This window comes from Carassius auratus, chromosome 34, assembly GCF_003368295.1.
Source record: "Carassius auratus strain Wakin chromosome 34, ASM336829v1, whole genome shotgun sequence".
NCBI lineage: Eukaryota > Metazoa > Chordata > Actinopteri > Cypriniformes > Cyprinidae > Carassius > Carassius auratus.
Genome location: NC_039276.1, coordinates 8,838,541 through 8,855,955, shown reverse-complemented (window position 1 = coordinate 8,855,955; position 17,415 = coordinate 8,838,541). Strand labels below are relative to the sequence as shown.

The 17,415-nt window shown below is 36.3% G+C and overlaps 1 long non-coding RNA gene across 2 annotated transcripts; it reads left to right on the top strand.

The window, feature by feature from the left end:
* Positions 1–1,191: 1,191 nt before the first annotated feature.
* On the top strand, positions 1,192–17,185 carry LOC113053077 (uncharacterized). Of its 2 annotated transcripts, none has more exons than XR_003277161.1 (3): positions 1,192–1,951; positions 6,957–7,058; positions 15,688–17,185. It is a non-coding gene; the product is annotated as an uncharacterized LOC113053077 (long non-coding RNA). The 2 variants fall into 2 exon arrangements; XR_003277160.1 differs by having other exon boundaries at positions 14,744–17,185.
* The last annotated feature ends 230 nt before the right edge of the window (positions 17,186–17,415 follow it).

Genomic DNA, 17,415 nt, shown 5'->3' with positions numbered 1-17,415 from the left:
GATTTAGATTGCCATTTATAATTACACTTACAAGTGCAATTAAATGTTAAAACAAACTGAAGAGTCCTTTTAAATTTTTGAGAGGATATCAAAGGTCAAATCACAAAGAGATGATGGTTAAAGAGATGAAGTTTGTAATTTTGTCAATTTAGTTTTTCCTTATCTTTTAGGTTAAAGGGGTTATGAACTGCCTTTAAAAAAATTTTTTGAGGTTCACTTATGTTTTAAAAAAGAATAATAAAAAAACAACATAATACAGAAGTAATAATACATTTTCTGTCCTTTTTTGAGCCCCCTCATCAGAACACTCAGACTCAAAGTAAACACCTACTATTAAGATTGATGGTTTTGCATACTAAAATATGTTCCAACACCCCCATCATTATGAGTGTGGAACTGTTTTGAAAATGTAAATTTTGAGAAATTGCAGCCCTCCTGAACCAGAAAGCAACAAACCTGCACCTCAAATGACATAGCCTGCGACAGTGTGGTAAGAAATTATCTTTATTTATATTTATTCTTTATGTATTTGTGAAAAAAGTTAGCTTAATATATTATCTTAGTGAATAGCTGAAGACTGCAGAAAGCTGCTTGTGTTGTTCTGTTAAGGTGCGTATTACACATTTTGTATTTCATTGGTTGTGGCAAATAAGTTCAGATACTTGGAGTTATTACAGTTACAGTTTACAAAGGATAAATTAAGCTGCTTCATACTTCAAGTATTCATGTAGATGATGTTAAATTCGGCATGTTTGTTTGACGACCTATAGATGGACGCTGCTGTGATTTTAGGTGACATCACATAAATAGTCCGGTACATATCAAACTACCTGTTAGTAATAGCAACACATGATAAAAACACTGTTTCTTGTGTGGTGAGTTGTAACAGTACTGTGAGATCCAAGACAAGTCTTTTAGTTTCAGTCTCTCTGAAAATTCTTCATTGAACTGTGTCTGTGGTGGAAGTGAAGCAAATAAACAAAATGACCAGGTTCTTACTGACGCAGTCTGGAAATTTATTACAAAATAAAGTTGACCCACTCTTTTCTAATGTTAGGATTAGATGGAAAGCAAATGTCTGTGGTTTTCCACTGCTAAAGAGGCAGTGATGTAGAAGTAAGATTTGATCTTTTTCTGCAGGGGTGGGCTTTCATTGCACCGTGACGTCATAATGTGACACATATCAAAACTAGTCACTTTAACAGCTTGGTTGCAATATAAGCTGTTTTTAGACCAATGAGAAGGTTTTTATGTCCGAAACATAAAGGGTTTTTTGACCTCTTATATGTCAAAAGATCGAGGGAAATTTGATTTCTCAATCCATGACCCATTTAAAAGGCCAGTATGTATGGGTCTTGACTTTACAAATGCAAGTCAGTTTAGGCAGTCCTATTCTTGTAGGAGAGGTTGATGGGATTGTTCTCCTGCTTTGCACTGGCCCTGAGGCTGAGGACGTTAGCACTGCAGTGAAGCCACATCCATCTTTGTCACTCCACTACTAAGAGCGCTCAGGGCAGAGAGGACTTTGTGCTGTCAGGTTTTAACTACATACCTCGATCCTTAAATACCTCTATATCTCATACAACCTCTCACAATCTAAATAACTCTCACCTCTCCTAACCTCGAAAGCCTTTTGGAATGCTGATGCTGAGAACACTTTTTAACATGTCCTTCTCCATTAGTTGCCTTAAGTGGAAACCCATTGTCTGATTGTTCAAGGGAATTGTTCAAAACTGATGTCTGAGCTTTGAAAGGTGAAAGGTCCTTGGATGTTTATAATTATCAAAGACCCAAAAGACCAGAGTAAAAAAAAAAAAAAAAAAAAAAACATTTGTTTACTCACCCTCATGCTGTTGTTTTATGCTGTTATTTCTTCCATGGAAGAAAGAAAAGAGGAGTGTTTATGCAGGTGGCAGTACACAGCATCCATAAAAAGAAACTCATCATAAAGGTAATCCATTCAACACATTATAGGTTAAATGAGATGTAAATGTTCATGTTATAAGGCATCAAGTATTCCAATTAACTAGAAATTCACACCTAATTAAAAAAAGTTAAAAAAGAACTCAGACTCAAAAACCAGGTCAAGGGTCTTCTGTGTTACAGCTTACATCTGTAAAATTTCAGAACACACAAATCTGCTTTTTAAAAATACAATTCTAGAAAATTTACCAGAAAAGCTAAAAGCTTTTTTATGACTTATGTTTTTGGGCCATATTTGACTAATCTAAGCACATGGTCTAAAGCACATGGCGCAAGTGCACTTAGGATGTGTCTGAATCCACTTTTGCTAGTTTAATGATGAGAAAAATGGATAGTGTGATGAGCATATGGTTCAAAATGGACCTTTTGCACAATGTTCAGGAATGTACGGTTTTCAACTGTGAACATTTGCACTCACCCACTTTACATATTTTGCACAAATGTAGAGTTAATGTTTGTTTATTTTGTATTTTATATTTTTATCCTCCTGATTTTATATTGTATAGCTTTTATTTGTCTTATTTTAAAATTTCTTATCTTATTGTTCTATTATTTATCCTTGTTTTACTTTTGTTTTTGTCAAGCACCAATTTAACCAGACAAATTCCTCGTACATGTATACATACAGTACTTGGCAATAAACATTATTCTGATTCTGATTTCCAGTCAGGATTTAGTCAAGTCAAGTCACCTTTATTTATATAGCTCTTTTAACAATACAGATTGTGACAGTAACTGAACAGCAATAAATAAGAAAATAGTGTGTCTATAAAGCAAAAAGGCAGTTCATCATTGAAATCAGTGATGTCTTCATCCAGCTCAGATCAATTTAAATAGTATCTGTGCAATTAATTCGACGATATTGCTGGAAATTAAGTGTCCCCAACTAAGTAAGCCAGAGGCGACAGAGACAAGGAACCAAAACTCCATCGGTGACAGAATTGAGAAAAAACCTTGGGAGAAACCAGGCTCAGTTGGGGGGCCAGTTCTTCTTTTTGCCAGACAAAATGATCAGTTCAATTTCAGCCTGCAGGAAAGTCAGATTGTGCAGAAGGATCATCTTTTTCCTTTGGTCTTGGCATGGGCATAGGTTTGGTCTCAGCTTTGGTGGGGACACCCTGGGAAACACGCCCCCCCCCCCGAGAATATCACAATACAGAAATGAATATACTTCATCTCATTATATTGTATCCTGACCCCGATATACCATCCTGTATACTGTCCCTAAAAAGCTAGTATAACTGTATAATCTCAAAAATGCACTCTCAAAAAATAAAAATAAAAACCTGAGACTGTGTAATGCTGAACAACCAAACGTTTTATTAACATACACATTTATACACTCACATTTATGTTGACTGCAAGATTTCAATTTAAGGTACAGGCTGATTGACATTCAGTTACTTACAAACGTAGCATTCTATCATCCTAGGTAACACATACTATCACCAGTTAATACTATTTTCCACAGTAGAATAAAACCGAATTTAATTTTTTTTTTACTGGCCTTTGTATGTGGCACAGAGACAGCCCTGGTAACTTACAGTTGGCAGTCGTCAACTTGCGCGCGCACACACACACACACACCACCAGCTCGCTGCTAGTGCAAGCACAAAAGTAGTCCCGGCCCGCGCTTGTAGCCTGTCAGATACTCCGGCGCCAATCAAATTACAGCGTTTCTTGTACTATCGTCGTGGCCGTTAGAATCGATCCAAATAGCAGTGCAAAGATACAAATAGCAGTTCAAAGGATATTGGTGGGGACAAATTGGTCATCTCAAAATATTGATAGGGACTAGTACCTAGCGTCCCCCCTAAACTTACGCCCATGGGTCTTGGTGACGGTGACCTCAGAATAAGAGAGAAAAAGACCAGTATTAGCGTAGCTGCCATTCTTCTAACAATGTAGCAAGTACATCTGGTTTTATGGGAAGTGTTCAAGGTTCCGGTTTTCCTAATTAATGCAGCCTAAAAATCCTTTAACGGATTTTAATAATAGAAATGTGTTAGTGTGTTATGTGTAAACCAGATTAAAGAGATGGGTCTTTAATATAGATTTAAACTGATAGTGTGTGTGTGTGTGAATATATATATATATATATATATATATATATATATATATATATATATATATATATATATATATATGTTAGTGATGGGCATTTCGGCTCTTTTTTTTTTCATTAGCCGGCTCGTTTGACTCAGCTCACTGAAAAGAGCCAGCACGTTTGGCTTAAAACAGCTCTTTAAAAAACAATAATGTTTTATGATAGGTGTGAAAACAATTCTAATTAAATTATTAAATGAATTCATACTCACAACGTCTCACTAATTTCTTTAAAAATGAATTGATTTGTTATGAAAAAAGAATACTATTAAACATTTGCATTTAAATTACAACTTTTTAATGTATAGAAACAACAACATTACAAAACAAATACAATCGGAATCTGAACAACATAACAGAACCCATATTGAAGAAAAATAAATAACTGAAAGGATTAATCTGGTTCCTCTTTTTAGGCATGTTGTATAACCAGCATGAACTATCTCACTAGTTGTGTTTTGTATAACTAGCATGAATACACACACAATGCTGATCATATTTTTTATTTTATGAGAGATTTGCATTCAGAAACCTCCATTAATGGAGACCTCCATAATGGCATCTGCTGAGGGATTTCTTCATGCTGCATTCCCAGTTGCTCTCTCATCAAACAGCAGCCAAATAGAAGCCCTTTGTGGCACTACTGCTGGTGCTTCTGCTCCCTCTGCTTCCTGTTGCCCTTGGGTCTGAGCCAGCTGACTGCTGGGGCTGTCCCTCCCTGCTGCTGAGTGAGCCTCATCAATCGCTCTGGCATCACTGAAGGCTAACTTCTTAAACCTAGGGTCAAGTGCAGTGGTTTCTGATAGTTCTTTGGTTCTTTGAGTCAATTATGTTAAATAAAATAGAATGCATCCATTATTTCATTAATATTATAACATAATAATTTAATTTCTATAGGCTATATTTTTTTTAATTAGAGTCAGCTCTTCAGATATGCAAGCCAGCTCCCGGCTCTTTATACTATAACAACCCATCACTAATATATATATATATATATATATATATATATATATATATATATATATATATATATATATGGCACACACACACACACACACACACACACACACAGGCCAGATTATATTTTGAATTTGTGTGCATTAAAGGGTCAGTTCACCCAAACATGAAAATTGACATTATTTACTCACCCTCAACCAAATGTTTTTGGAAGTCAGTGGCTACCAGCAACTGTCTAATTACAAAAATTCTTCAAAATATGAAGAAATGTAAACAGGTTTGGAACAACTTGAGGGTTAGTAAATTATGAGAGAATTTTTGGGATGAACTATCCCTTTAACCATGACAAAATGCTAAATATACAGTAAGCGTAACATACACTGTCATCACACTAATTTGGCAGATTCTATACCGTATACATATTGGTAATCAATGTGATGCATACCACTGGACTGATGCTAAAACAAGGGCTATTCCTTAGAATAAATGGGCAGGGACTTGAGGATATTTCTTGTCAGCTGGGGTGGAGGTAAACTGTTAAAGTAGTCTCATCCATCTCCAATGGCACTACTGGATAAAAGCAGCACATATGATAAATGGGAAAGGAGCCCTTGTTGAAAATAAGCAGCAGACAGTGCAAAGAGTGATGGGCAAGGAGGTTACACACCATGACTTTGGAGATGCATCAGGAAATGACATACAGTAAGGGAGTAGCATCCAACTCTGTGTATTTGGTTCACTTTGCTGTTTTTAGGCCAGTGTAGTCAAAGTGTGTAGTAGGTGTTAAACATCACCATAACATAACTGACTGGGGTAAAGCTGTCGTTTAACTTTACTGAGAGGAACTTTCACCTTCATGTTTAGGTGCAAACGGAAATACCCAATTTTGTCTATAAATGTCTTCGACTTGTCACACATGGCTTCATATCTATTATTATCAGCTTTCACACTTCTCGTTTCACTTCCTAAATGGAACTCTTCAATGTCATGACATATAAACAAGCATGCCCTTTGCACTGTTTTTTTTTTTTTAAGCTGAAACATCTTTCAACAACCACACACATTTTAATATTACATTTTTCGGTGTTATTCTTCACTTTTAAGTAGATTGACAATTGACATTTACGGTATGATGCAATTTCTTAAATTTAAATGACATTGAATGCAGTTTTTATTATTAGAGAAAAAGGCGTTTGCTATACCTTTATAGCACTAAACCATATGTGTCTGGATAACCTTGGTAACCTTTCAGATGAATATTTTCACAGGGGGATTCCTGAAAAAAGAAGAAAAAGAAACTGAACCCAATGCACAATATATCATAACACGGTATAATTAAAAAACTTGCCAAGATTTTTCAGAGCAGATGCACAAACATTGATATGTAATCTTGATTCTGATTATCCAAGAAAAACAGGCACAAGACATGAATGTGTTGACATGCTCACAGATTATAAATGGCTTGTTGTTGCAGAAAAGGATGGGCAGTTTTAGGCTGCTTTTTTTCAAACTTGTCCAAAATACAGATGCATACAAGTCACTAGTACTGTACTTCACCTCCATAACCCATTAAATTATGAAAAACCATAATATGAATTGTCAAAAAGCTACATTTAGTGTCTAAGCCACAGTAAGCAAAGTTACTTTTTAATTTATAGATAAATCATTTTTGTTATTGTTATTTGTTGCCCCCTTTCCTTACAAATTTCTACCATTCCCAACCCTCCCTTACCACAGACTGATATTTATTTATTGATGTAGATGGTTATATGTGTGAAACATTTAAATTATTCGTGTTTAAATTATATAATTCTAGAAAATACATTTGTCTTTGCAGCAAGATTCCCCAAGAACACGATAAACTTGGTTTGCTTATTTATTTATTTATTGTTTTGTTTTTGTTTTTCCAGTGAGATCTCGCAGCTCTGCACTGGTCTAACAATCCACCAGCTGGAATGTTTTGGAGTCTCCAAAATGAGTATTCAGCCTTCAGAAGAAAGTGAAAAGAGAAAGTGAGTGAGAATTTTATTAGAAAATTGCATTTTTCAGTCAGAGTGAAACAGAAAGGAACTTGTTTGTTGTTTGGATCAGATGGAGATCTGGCCAAGTGTGATCTTATTGCTCATACCAGCATGTGTGTTAGTGAAAGTAGGTCATCACAGTGGAAAATATTCTAGTCTGGTTCAAATCCGAAATTGTTTTTTTACCCCTTTGCTAAAATTTCTGTTCACCCTCCAACATCAAAGCTCAAAACACTGCAGTAAGTCAATTCATCTTAAAAAATAAAAATAAAAATAAAAGTAAATCAAAGAAAATGTCAACAAAAGCTTGGAGAATAAAACAGGAAATAGATCAAATTCTAGTGAAGTGTTCATCCTCATAGAAATCCTTTTGGCAGATGTGCAAAAGACTCCACAGACCAGAGCACTCAATGTCTGTCAGGACATAAGATGACAGAGCAACAGATACACAGCGAACATTTAGCAGTTGGCGATGACTTAGCTGTAACCTGTCCCTGTTTCGTGTCAATTGAATGGGCCCAATTCCCTAAACAATTCCTGGGATACTTTTTAGAAATATGTTTCTTGGCTGCAGGAAGGTCGTTCACAAACACACAAAGGCAGGAAGCCCAGAGATGAAACAGAAACTTTAATAGGAATGCCACCATTTGTTATTTAAAGATTTCGGCGAGATTGCTTGATTCTGGTAAAGCATGATGTTAACCACTCCGGTGCCATGGATTGGATTCCCAGATACTAATCATACTGATGAAATTGAATGGATTGTAAGTTACTTTGAAATGAAGTTTCAAATGCTAAACAAATGTGGCGAAATAATGATATTATATAAATAAATGCAACTTAAGTTGGGTACAGGTGCAAGAAAGGATGAAATAAATGTGGGGAACAGATGTCCAAACACTGATATCACAAGCTCAGAATCTATTTTACAAATGCAATGGTTTAACCTCTCAGGTCCTCATCAGGTATTCATCATTTTGACTGATGTTGATCTGAGAGGTCAAAGCATTGCATTTGTAAAATAAAAATTGGCAGTTATTATATTAGTGTGCAGACATGGACTTTCCCACATAAATCTTCCCTCCATTTCTTCGAAGGTCCACAATATAACATAAAACATTTTTCTGCAGCCCTGTATTATATATCATACAAAACATGGGATCTGTTACCCAGTTATTGTTCAAATGAACCACAGTAATAGTAATAAGTTGTATACTAGGGGTCTTCAACCTTTGCCAAATCAATGGCAACTCAGTGGATGGAGATACTGTAGATCCATGAGAAGTAAGTGTTGTATTATACATCTGGCCTAAAATCATGCATTTACATACTTTGAGATGCTTACATTCAAGTTATTTAAATAATCACAGATTTACAAATATTTCATGCATTTTAATACATTTTAAATTTGAAGAGACTATTAATCATTCAGAAGGACAACTTATTTGTAGCCTTGTTTGAAATGAACTTACTATAATATAATATTGTATTGTAAACTATAGTATTGTTCAATTAATGTTTTCCCCTACAAAAATCAATAATCTACAGTACTTGTGACTTTCTAGTGATTTGTGTGTTCTCTGGGTGTGGATACAGCTGCTCATAAACATCCCCAGCCAAAGTGAATCAACAAATGTTGAAATATGATGCATTATCTGAGTGAAAGTGACCACATTGTCTAACAAAGCACGGAGAGAACTGGGCGTGAGAGGTTTGATTTCCTGAATCCATGCTGCTTTTATTAACAGTGCAGTCTTGTGGCGGCGATGAATAACTGTTGCCAGGAGTATTTTCTTGACTAGTATTGACGCTGACAAAACATCATTCAGATGTCACAATAATTCTTCCATATATTTGCCACATTTATAAACCATTTGGGATTCTGTGCTTCAAACTTTTGGAATGACAGCTGTTAGAATGGGCTTCCTGTAAATTCCGTGGGCATAGTTTCCTTGCAGGCTTATCCATGTGCATTCCTTTTATCGGCACACTCTGTTGACATCCTAATCCAACAGAGCCTTTGTTATGTGATGACATGAGAGGTGTGTTGCATGAATTTGCTGCCAAAAAAAACAAAAAAAACAAAGACCAAAAAGAGAAAAAAAGAGAACTGGGTGATTCTATTGGAACTGTTCCTTACATACATGTAACCAAGAATGATGCTCAATAGAACTGATACTAAGTGCAAAATAAATATTATATACAAAAAAAGAAAAAAAGAAAGAAAATTATTAGTAAAATAACAGCTGTTTCATTTTTAAATCACTAACTTTCGAACTGCTGCTAAGTCTCTTCAAGGTGAATGAACATTTCCGACTTTACTTACAGTAACCAGCTGTTTGTCTTCTGCTCTATCACCATGGAAACCCACTCATCCATAAGTCTGGTCACTGTGGTAACTTGAGATGGTATGTGCTCATGGCTCCCTAGGCTTAAAGAAACACAGAAGCAAGAAATCAGAAAAGGTTTGCCCTTTAAAGAGTTCATCAGACTCCTGCAGAGAACAAAGCAAATTTAAATGTGACACTTAAGGGAAGAATCTCTAGACACACTCATCTACAAGCCTAATAATTATTGTCTAAGAAAAACAATTTTGGATTACTGAATTAAAAGATTAAACACATTTATTATTATATATATATATATATATATATATTTCTTTTTTGTGTGTGTAATACTTAATGTTACTGGTGCAATTATCACTAAAGGTGAAAATTCTGATGCATGGTTAGCTGTTCTGCTATTCCTAAATTAACCTTTCTCAGTCCACTTACCAATTTGTGAAGGTTAAACTAAACACACTCGTACAAGCCAAGTCAATAACAGACACTGCATAAAAAAGGGAAGGATTTCATTAGACAGTACCGGTCTGCCACTAAAGTGACACAGTCATAAGAGGGGAATTAAAGGGACGTTTTCAGATGGCGGTGAGGGAACTGACAATGAATTGTGTTCCCTTAATATGGGTCTCTTCCTTTTTCTAAAGTAGTACCTAAATAACCTAAAGTATTCAAAAAATTGTTTCTTATATATAAAATGTTTCAGCTGTAATGCCCCTAAATTTTCAAGACACCCTTAAACATGTACAAGAAGTCTCCAGTTTGATTACCGTAAACACAATGTAAGCGCAGCTCAAGCCAGCCATTAGCTTAAACCCTCACCCTCTGTTTACTTGAGAGAAGTGCACACCAATATCATGCATCACTAAAGGAGAACAAATCAATGTCAAAAATCTAAATACCTCAAAGTCACCTGACACTTCAAGCTACAACAAATGACTACAGCCAACTCAAAGTGTGCAAAATCAAAAGACAACTCCTCTATGACAAATAAATCAGATTTTTTTTCATGACAAGTACAAATGTTTTATTCAGCCTAAAAACTTTAAAGCAACAAAAAACATTAGGACCTACAGTTGATTCCCCTTCAATGGGAAGAGAAGATTATTAATTATAGTTGAGCTTTTTTGATGAAAATATCCGATTACGTTTTTTGTCTTTACTGGCTTGCTAATATGGCATACAGCTGTTGGTGAAACAAAAATGTGTCAAAAAGAGAGTTCCCTACTAGATTGTGTCTAAGGTGTGCATTCGATGGACAGTTTACTATCCCATGAGGTCCTGAGAGAGGATTCATGGCAGTGAAGCAATGGAACTGACGCTGGTGAATTGTAGTTTGTCTGAATTTCATTCATACTACCTGGGGCCGGCCCAGGCTATTGGTGCCCTAATTGAGATTTTAGACCCCAGATTTTTCAAAACATAACATATAACATAAATACTAAGAAGTAAATAAATAGTGATAAATAAATGATGTTGAAGTGCCTTGTAGGTATTTTACAAGTTAATCTGTTGAAATAGGCTATTGAAGAGACCAGACATGAGCTAGGCCTACTCCCACAACCTGCAAATGCTTGCAGTGACAAGTATTTATTACAATAAAGAAAAATATGAAATGCCTAAAATAGTTTATTAGACCACAAAGGCAACAAAATAATGGCAAGATTTTGTAGATCGTTTGTAGATGTTAGCCAGCATACCCATACCTTTCATTTCATTTTTGTGCATACAGTGGAAACTGACATACTTATTTAATTAATGCTACGTTATAGTACTAGTAATGGTCTTTTTCAAAAGACATTTAAACACCTTCTGTTGAATAATTAAAAGCAAGCAGTAATTTAACTGAAATTAATTTTGAATTTTTGTAAATAATAATAAGCAGTTAACTCAAACAAATTATGTTCCACGGTGTAAGTGTTCCCAGTTAAGATTTTCTAAAAAGGCTATTTTAAAAATACTACATAAACATCATGGGTCATTAGTTCTCACAAAGTGCTCTGCATTTAACCCATCCAAAGTGCACACACACACACTGCAAACACACACCCAGAGCAGTGGGCAGCCATTTGTGCTGTGGTGCCCAGGGAGCAGCTGGGGGTTCGGTGCCTTGCTCAAGGGCACCTCAGTCATGGTATTGCAGGCCCAATACTCCAACCCACAACCTGAAGGTTAGGAGTCAAATGCTCAAAGCACTTACCTTTTCACTTAGCACTTATCATATTCTTAAAAAAAATCCTGGCTATGTGTTCTGTACTACTAACTGAGACTTGTCATGGCACTTGTATTCTGTTGTTGTTCTCTTGTTGGTTTGATTGCTTCTATTGTTCTCATTTGTAAGTCGCTTTTGACAAAAGCATCTGCTAAATGAGTAAATGTAAATTAAATGATCTAAACCACAAGATCAGGAAACACTATTTTGGGTTCTGATGATCATATAGTTCTGTGTAACTGAAGATTTCTGTGTAATCTTTGTGACCACTTCATGCTTTATTGCTAAACTTATATGAACCTAGGCCAGGAAGTAATTTGTGAGTATAATGGGCAGCCTCTTACAGCATGCCCAGTCTTTCAAAACGGAACTGGACCAAATTGCATTTGTGTGTATACCGCATTAATATTCCTGAGTTTCTGGTGGTGCCAATTAACATTCCCATTCAACACATTAACAATGCTCTTGAATTGAGCCATAGGGAAATATGCTATGATTTAAATGTAAATGAAAAAGACACAAAATCAATTAAGCTAAATGGCCTTAATAACAATTAGCACTCACATAAGATTTGTTCTAAAGATTGCCCTCAGCGCTAACATCACAAAGTTGCAGTCTGTCCAAATATTGACTGACTCTTCCAGAGACCGGAAAGAGAGAATTTTTTTTATTTCAAAGCCTCAGACTTGAAGGAAAAAGCATTTCCTGTGAGTGTGGAATTAGATTTACTACACAAATTGTATTAAAAAACTGTTTGATATTACAATGAATGAAGAGATACAACAATGATGTTTGTAAGACATGGGCAGACAAAATAAGGGAAAGAGCAGGCTGGAATAATTATGACTCTAAAAATTAGATAATGATCGAGGTCAGGGTGACCACAAGGGAACTGCAGCCTCCTGTTTCTCCTTGTCTCCCCTGCAACCCCTTGTTTCTTCTCCTCCTCTCTTTTAATGGGTGTGTGTAATTGCAGAATGTCAGCAGGAACGGCTTGAGATGTGCTCTGGGTTTTCATTGAGGTGGCTGCCCAGACTTGCTACATTCAGAAACAGCTGGTGCCGTCCATCCAGCCCAGGCAAGAGCAGGTGGGCCTGTCACGACTGACTGCCCCATGCCTGACCCAGCCTCCAAAATATGGCCCACAGCAGCCAGAGAGGAGGCTGTGCCAAGACTGTGTCACTCACAAAGACTGAGATAAAATGGAAGATTTGGTACCCAAAGGCATCTCTACCCACTATGGAGGTGGAGCAGATGTTTCTTGTTGCTTTTGATGAGCACCAAGGCATCTAACCTTTGACATCTAGTAAGGTTTCTGATTGGCAAATCTGAGGTAAAGGTTTAATTTAGGCTGGAATACAGGGGCCAAAACTGCTATTAAATTTTTATTTTCCAATTTTTTATTCTTTTTTTTTTTCTAGCTGGGAAATCAATTTAATGCAATGCTTATAATGCAATTTAACAGTGACACTGCAATTTAGAATTCACTTTTTAATACAGCACATATAGATTTCTAACCACCCATTTTGGGTTTAAATTATGATTTAATTACCTGATTACGTTCCCCTGAGCTCTTCTCATCAAATCTTTGAAACAGGTGTACTTCCAAAATGTTTTTGTCTGCTGATTCATGCAGTAGCAGGAGTGCTTCATTACTGCACAAAAAGAAATGTTATGAAATGTGTTACGCCCCGTGACTCAAAAGGGGACGCAACAAAAACTGGGACATAAGAGAGCCAATTCGTAAAGAAACGTTTTATTTAGATAAGACAAATATGCAAAAAGAAACCTTATCAAATGAAAAGCATCATAACGAAAAGCAATCAAGTTGGCCACCCGCGCCCTCTGCCATTGAGCTTGCTTCTCTTAAAGAGGCAAGGGAAATTGGGCACAGGTGTCACGGATGCAACCAGGTTACAGGGGGAGTCATGGGTCTTCTACTGGAAAAAAACCCCAATGAATACCCAGGTCGTCACAAATGCAAGCTGCATCTTTTTAAATCAATTGTAATTATAAGTACAGTAGGTTTCAAGGGTAAAATTAGGCTTACATTATTGTCTCAACAAGGTCCTTGGTGATGTATCAGAAGTGGCCTCTAGAGTGTCAAATTTCTGGCTCACGAGTGTCCCTGGAACTGAACAAAAAATGCCTAAGATGAGTGTTCACTAAAGACCACATTTCACAAATAGACTACAGTAGAAGCTATGATTTCCACATGTATGAGAGATCTCTCAATGTCCATGTAAGCCACATGGAATTGCTAGCCCTGGGAAGACATTCAAAGCAATGATTTAGGTTGAGAGTATAATTGCATCTGAAAGCATAATTGATGGGGGTAGATAGAGAAAGCATCATGTGAAAGGAACTCGGTGAAAGCAGCAGAATAACAGTGATAACCTCTGAGTGGATCATGAGCACCGTTCAAATGACAGTAGTCACCTGTGGTTAGGTCTGTTTTAGAGTTATATATATTCCCTGTTACTGTTTGCAAAAACACCTAAAGTGAAACAGGGTAGAGTCCTGCATGGGTCCATATTTGGAGTCCCGCGCCCGCCCTGTTATGCTTTTTCACTTTTTCAACTTTAGTTAATTTAATGTTGCAGTTTAAGCATAAAAGAGATCTGCAAAGTTTCAAAGCTCAAAGTCCACTTCAAAAGGAAATATTTAATTTAATAGAAATCACTTTTTAAAACTACAATACATGACTTGTTTGGACTACAAAGCATATTTACTGGGATTTGTGATATCACAAATACTGATGAATGGGATGAGAACTGGTTGAGCTGCACTAGAGAACGCAACGAGTGTTATCATGGAGACACGCTAGCTTTCCCAAAGCAGACGAGCTTAGAATGGTTACAATCATCCGGGTTTAAATCACGCTCAAATTGGTTTGATTTTGACACAGTATTTACACTGGAGCTTACAGGAGGCTATATGGTAAGGGGCCAATTCAATGCCTGGGGAGAGAAATGTTGTAATAATGTAAAATATGTGAAAAGTCATGTGTTTTTCGAACAACCTAGTATGAGAGTATGTTCTAGTAAACCCCCAAAACAAAATCAAGACTTTGTAAAAGAGCATAATAGGACTCCTTTAACAGTTTCATGTTCCATTTATGTCAGAAATCTCCATTTTCATGTAATGTAGTGGAACATACGGCCAATGCTCCACTGAAAATCACAAGCGTGAGTCCAAAAACCTGTCTTTATCAACAACTTTATTACACTCTTATCGCATTCTTGGACCAACCTTCACAAAAGACTTTAACTCTTCCAGAACAACTTTGAGAAACACCTAAACTGCAGTGCACTTACGGTAAAGAAACAAATGAAAAATAAATGTTTTGTATACTTTTCTGCGCAGTATGAACACAACTACTTCTTCCCCTTTTGTTGGTTATTGATGTGCTGTGAAAAGATCAATGGCACGGTGTTTGTTAGAAATCTCAGACAATAGAAAAGACTGAACTCTGCACTGTGCAACACATCTAACCTCGCCAAAGGCCTCATTTATTTGATTTATCGACTGTGCTGCTTAGAACGAGGAAATGACAGAGTCAGCCAAGCAATTACCAGACGCAAGATAGGCCCAACTCCCATACTCATAAACCATACCAGCAACCTCTTACACCAGGTTACCACACCACTTTGATAGAAACGTGATCAAACTGTATCTGAAATATGCATCTCAAAGAAATGTTATGCTTAAGAGTGATAACAATAACTTGCATATATATGGCAGTCATGACCAAATGTAATTTAGCAGACCTTATTGGTTCTAAAATGCAATCTGTGTAGCCACTAAGAGTAACCAGAATAAAAATCACCTGCTAGCTTATTACAAACCGGTGTTACAATACGCTGCCAGCATCTGGCCTTGTGGAGGAGACAACATGTGTTTCATAATCATAAACATGATTGCGAGTCAGACTATATCAGCCTATATTACAGTCAATTTCCTCATACCATCAGTCAGCCTACGCCTGCAACAATCAGATCTAATTAACATATGCAGATTTCTTCATTAAAAGCAGGGAGACGCTAATGAGCTGTTGTATTCCTGATAGCGGGGGATGACTGGATGCCCAGAAATGAGGACAACCTCTGGAAAACCTGTGGGAAATGGCAGCACGGATCCATTAGCCTCCGCACGGACCCTAGACCTAAAGCAAATACGGTCCAGAGCTGGATATGATGACAGCAGCGGCAAAGCTGTGATTGAGGGGCTCCTGCAACTAATGACCCAATGAATTATTATTGCCGTGTGATAGAACCCTTTAGGCCTGGAATGTGAAATGACCATTTAACACTTCAGTAGTGAGGAATTGAATTGTAAATGTCATTTTAAAATAGGTCAGAATATTTTGAAATCACTGCATTGCAAAAAATATTCTATCTCTTTCTCTCCAATGCTGATATGTCTAAACACCTTTTAAAAGAAAAGAAATGTATATGAACTAAATAAACTCCACTTTTAATCAGACTTTAGTAGTGAGAAATTTAACTGTTTATATCATTTTAACTGTATATATCATTTTAAAACAGGTCAAAATATACTCAAAAGTACTGCGGACTGAAATTATGTTCCAAACATAGGTTCAGGAGGAGCCAATTCATTCAGTCCTGTCAATCATCATTACAAGTGTATATAAGCAGCAGTCATTGCACCGTCCCAGCATCAATTCCTCCAGCATCCCTCCATCTCCCCTTCTCCTCTTAGATTTCTTTCAGTTCTAGCTCTGAGCTCAAGACGAGCCTTGGGTTCAAGCCTCCTTTAAGGACAGCAAGCCAACTTGATTTACCATTATCTAGCAGGACTGAATGGGCAGACGAACTTTTGAAATAAATTAACTTTTCAAACGTTTAATCAAACTTAATCAAACCTTCACTAACTTGTGTTAGATTTGTTTAAAAAAAAAAACTGAAAAAGAAAAAAAAATGCCATTGGGGTAAGAATATTGAAACTCTATATAAAAGTTCTGGACTAACATGTTTAAACGTTGCGTTTGCATATTTTTATATAAAGTAAATTAAATGACATGAAAAACTGTGAAAAAATAAGTGACTGGTTTTAGTTATCTGAAAGGGCAGTGTACAGCATTGCCGTGGATGACCGTGAAGTATCTTAACACTGGATACAACTATTGACCAATAAGAACAAAGTATTTTAGAAAGTGGCATAATAGCTACCATTTAGATATTTTTTTATTTTATTTTTCTTACTGGAAAACAAGAACCAAAATACTCCATAATAAGGAAAATTATGTATTGCAATGCTACCTTATATAATTAATTTGCAATGCACACTTGACATCGCACTCATAGAGCCCAGCAGGGTCTTAAACTGATGTACATATTTCTGTTTTTTCATTTGATTTACCGGTCTGGTGGTGCTCTGTTCATGTACATGTTCCCATGTATATTTATAAAGTCTGATATGCACCATAAGGTTATTATCCATTAAGGATAGCAGATAATTAATTAGTTCTGTCTTCTGGCTGCTCCCTGTGTCTCATTAGCAAAGCATGGATGACTAACTCCATTCATATTCATACCAAAAAAAAAAAAAAAAAAAAACATACAGACCTACTCTTTCTCTGTCACAGTGCAACCGGATTTCTGTGTTGACATTGATGCAGGTTCTAACATTTCTAGTGTGCTTGTTTTCTCTTTTTTTAAATTCAGTTTCTACCTTTGTAACCCCTAAAGTGCACCAATTTGTGTGTCATCTGGTGTCTAGAGATTTGAATGTGTGAGTGCCCTCAGACATTCAACGTTTACTCAACATTTCAATA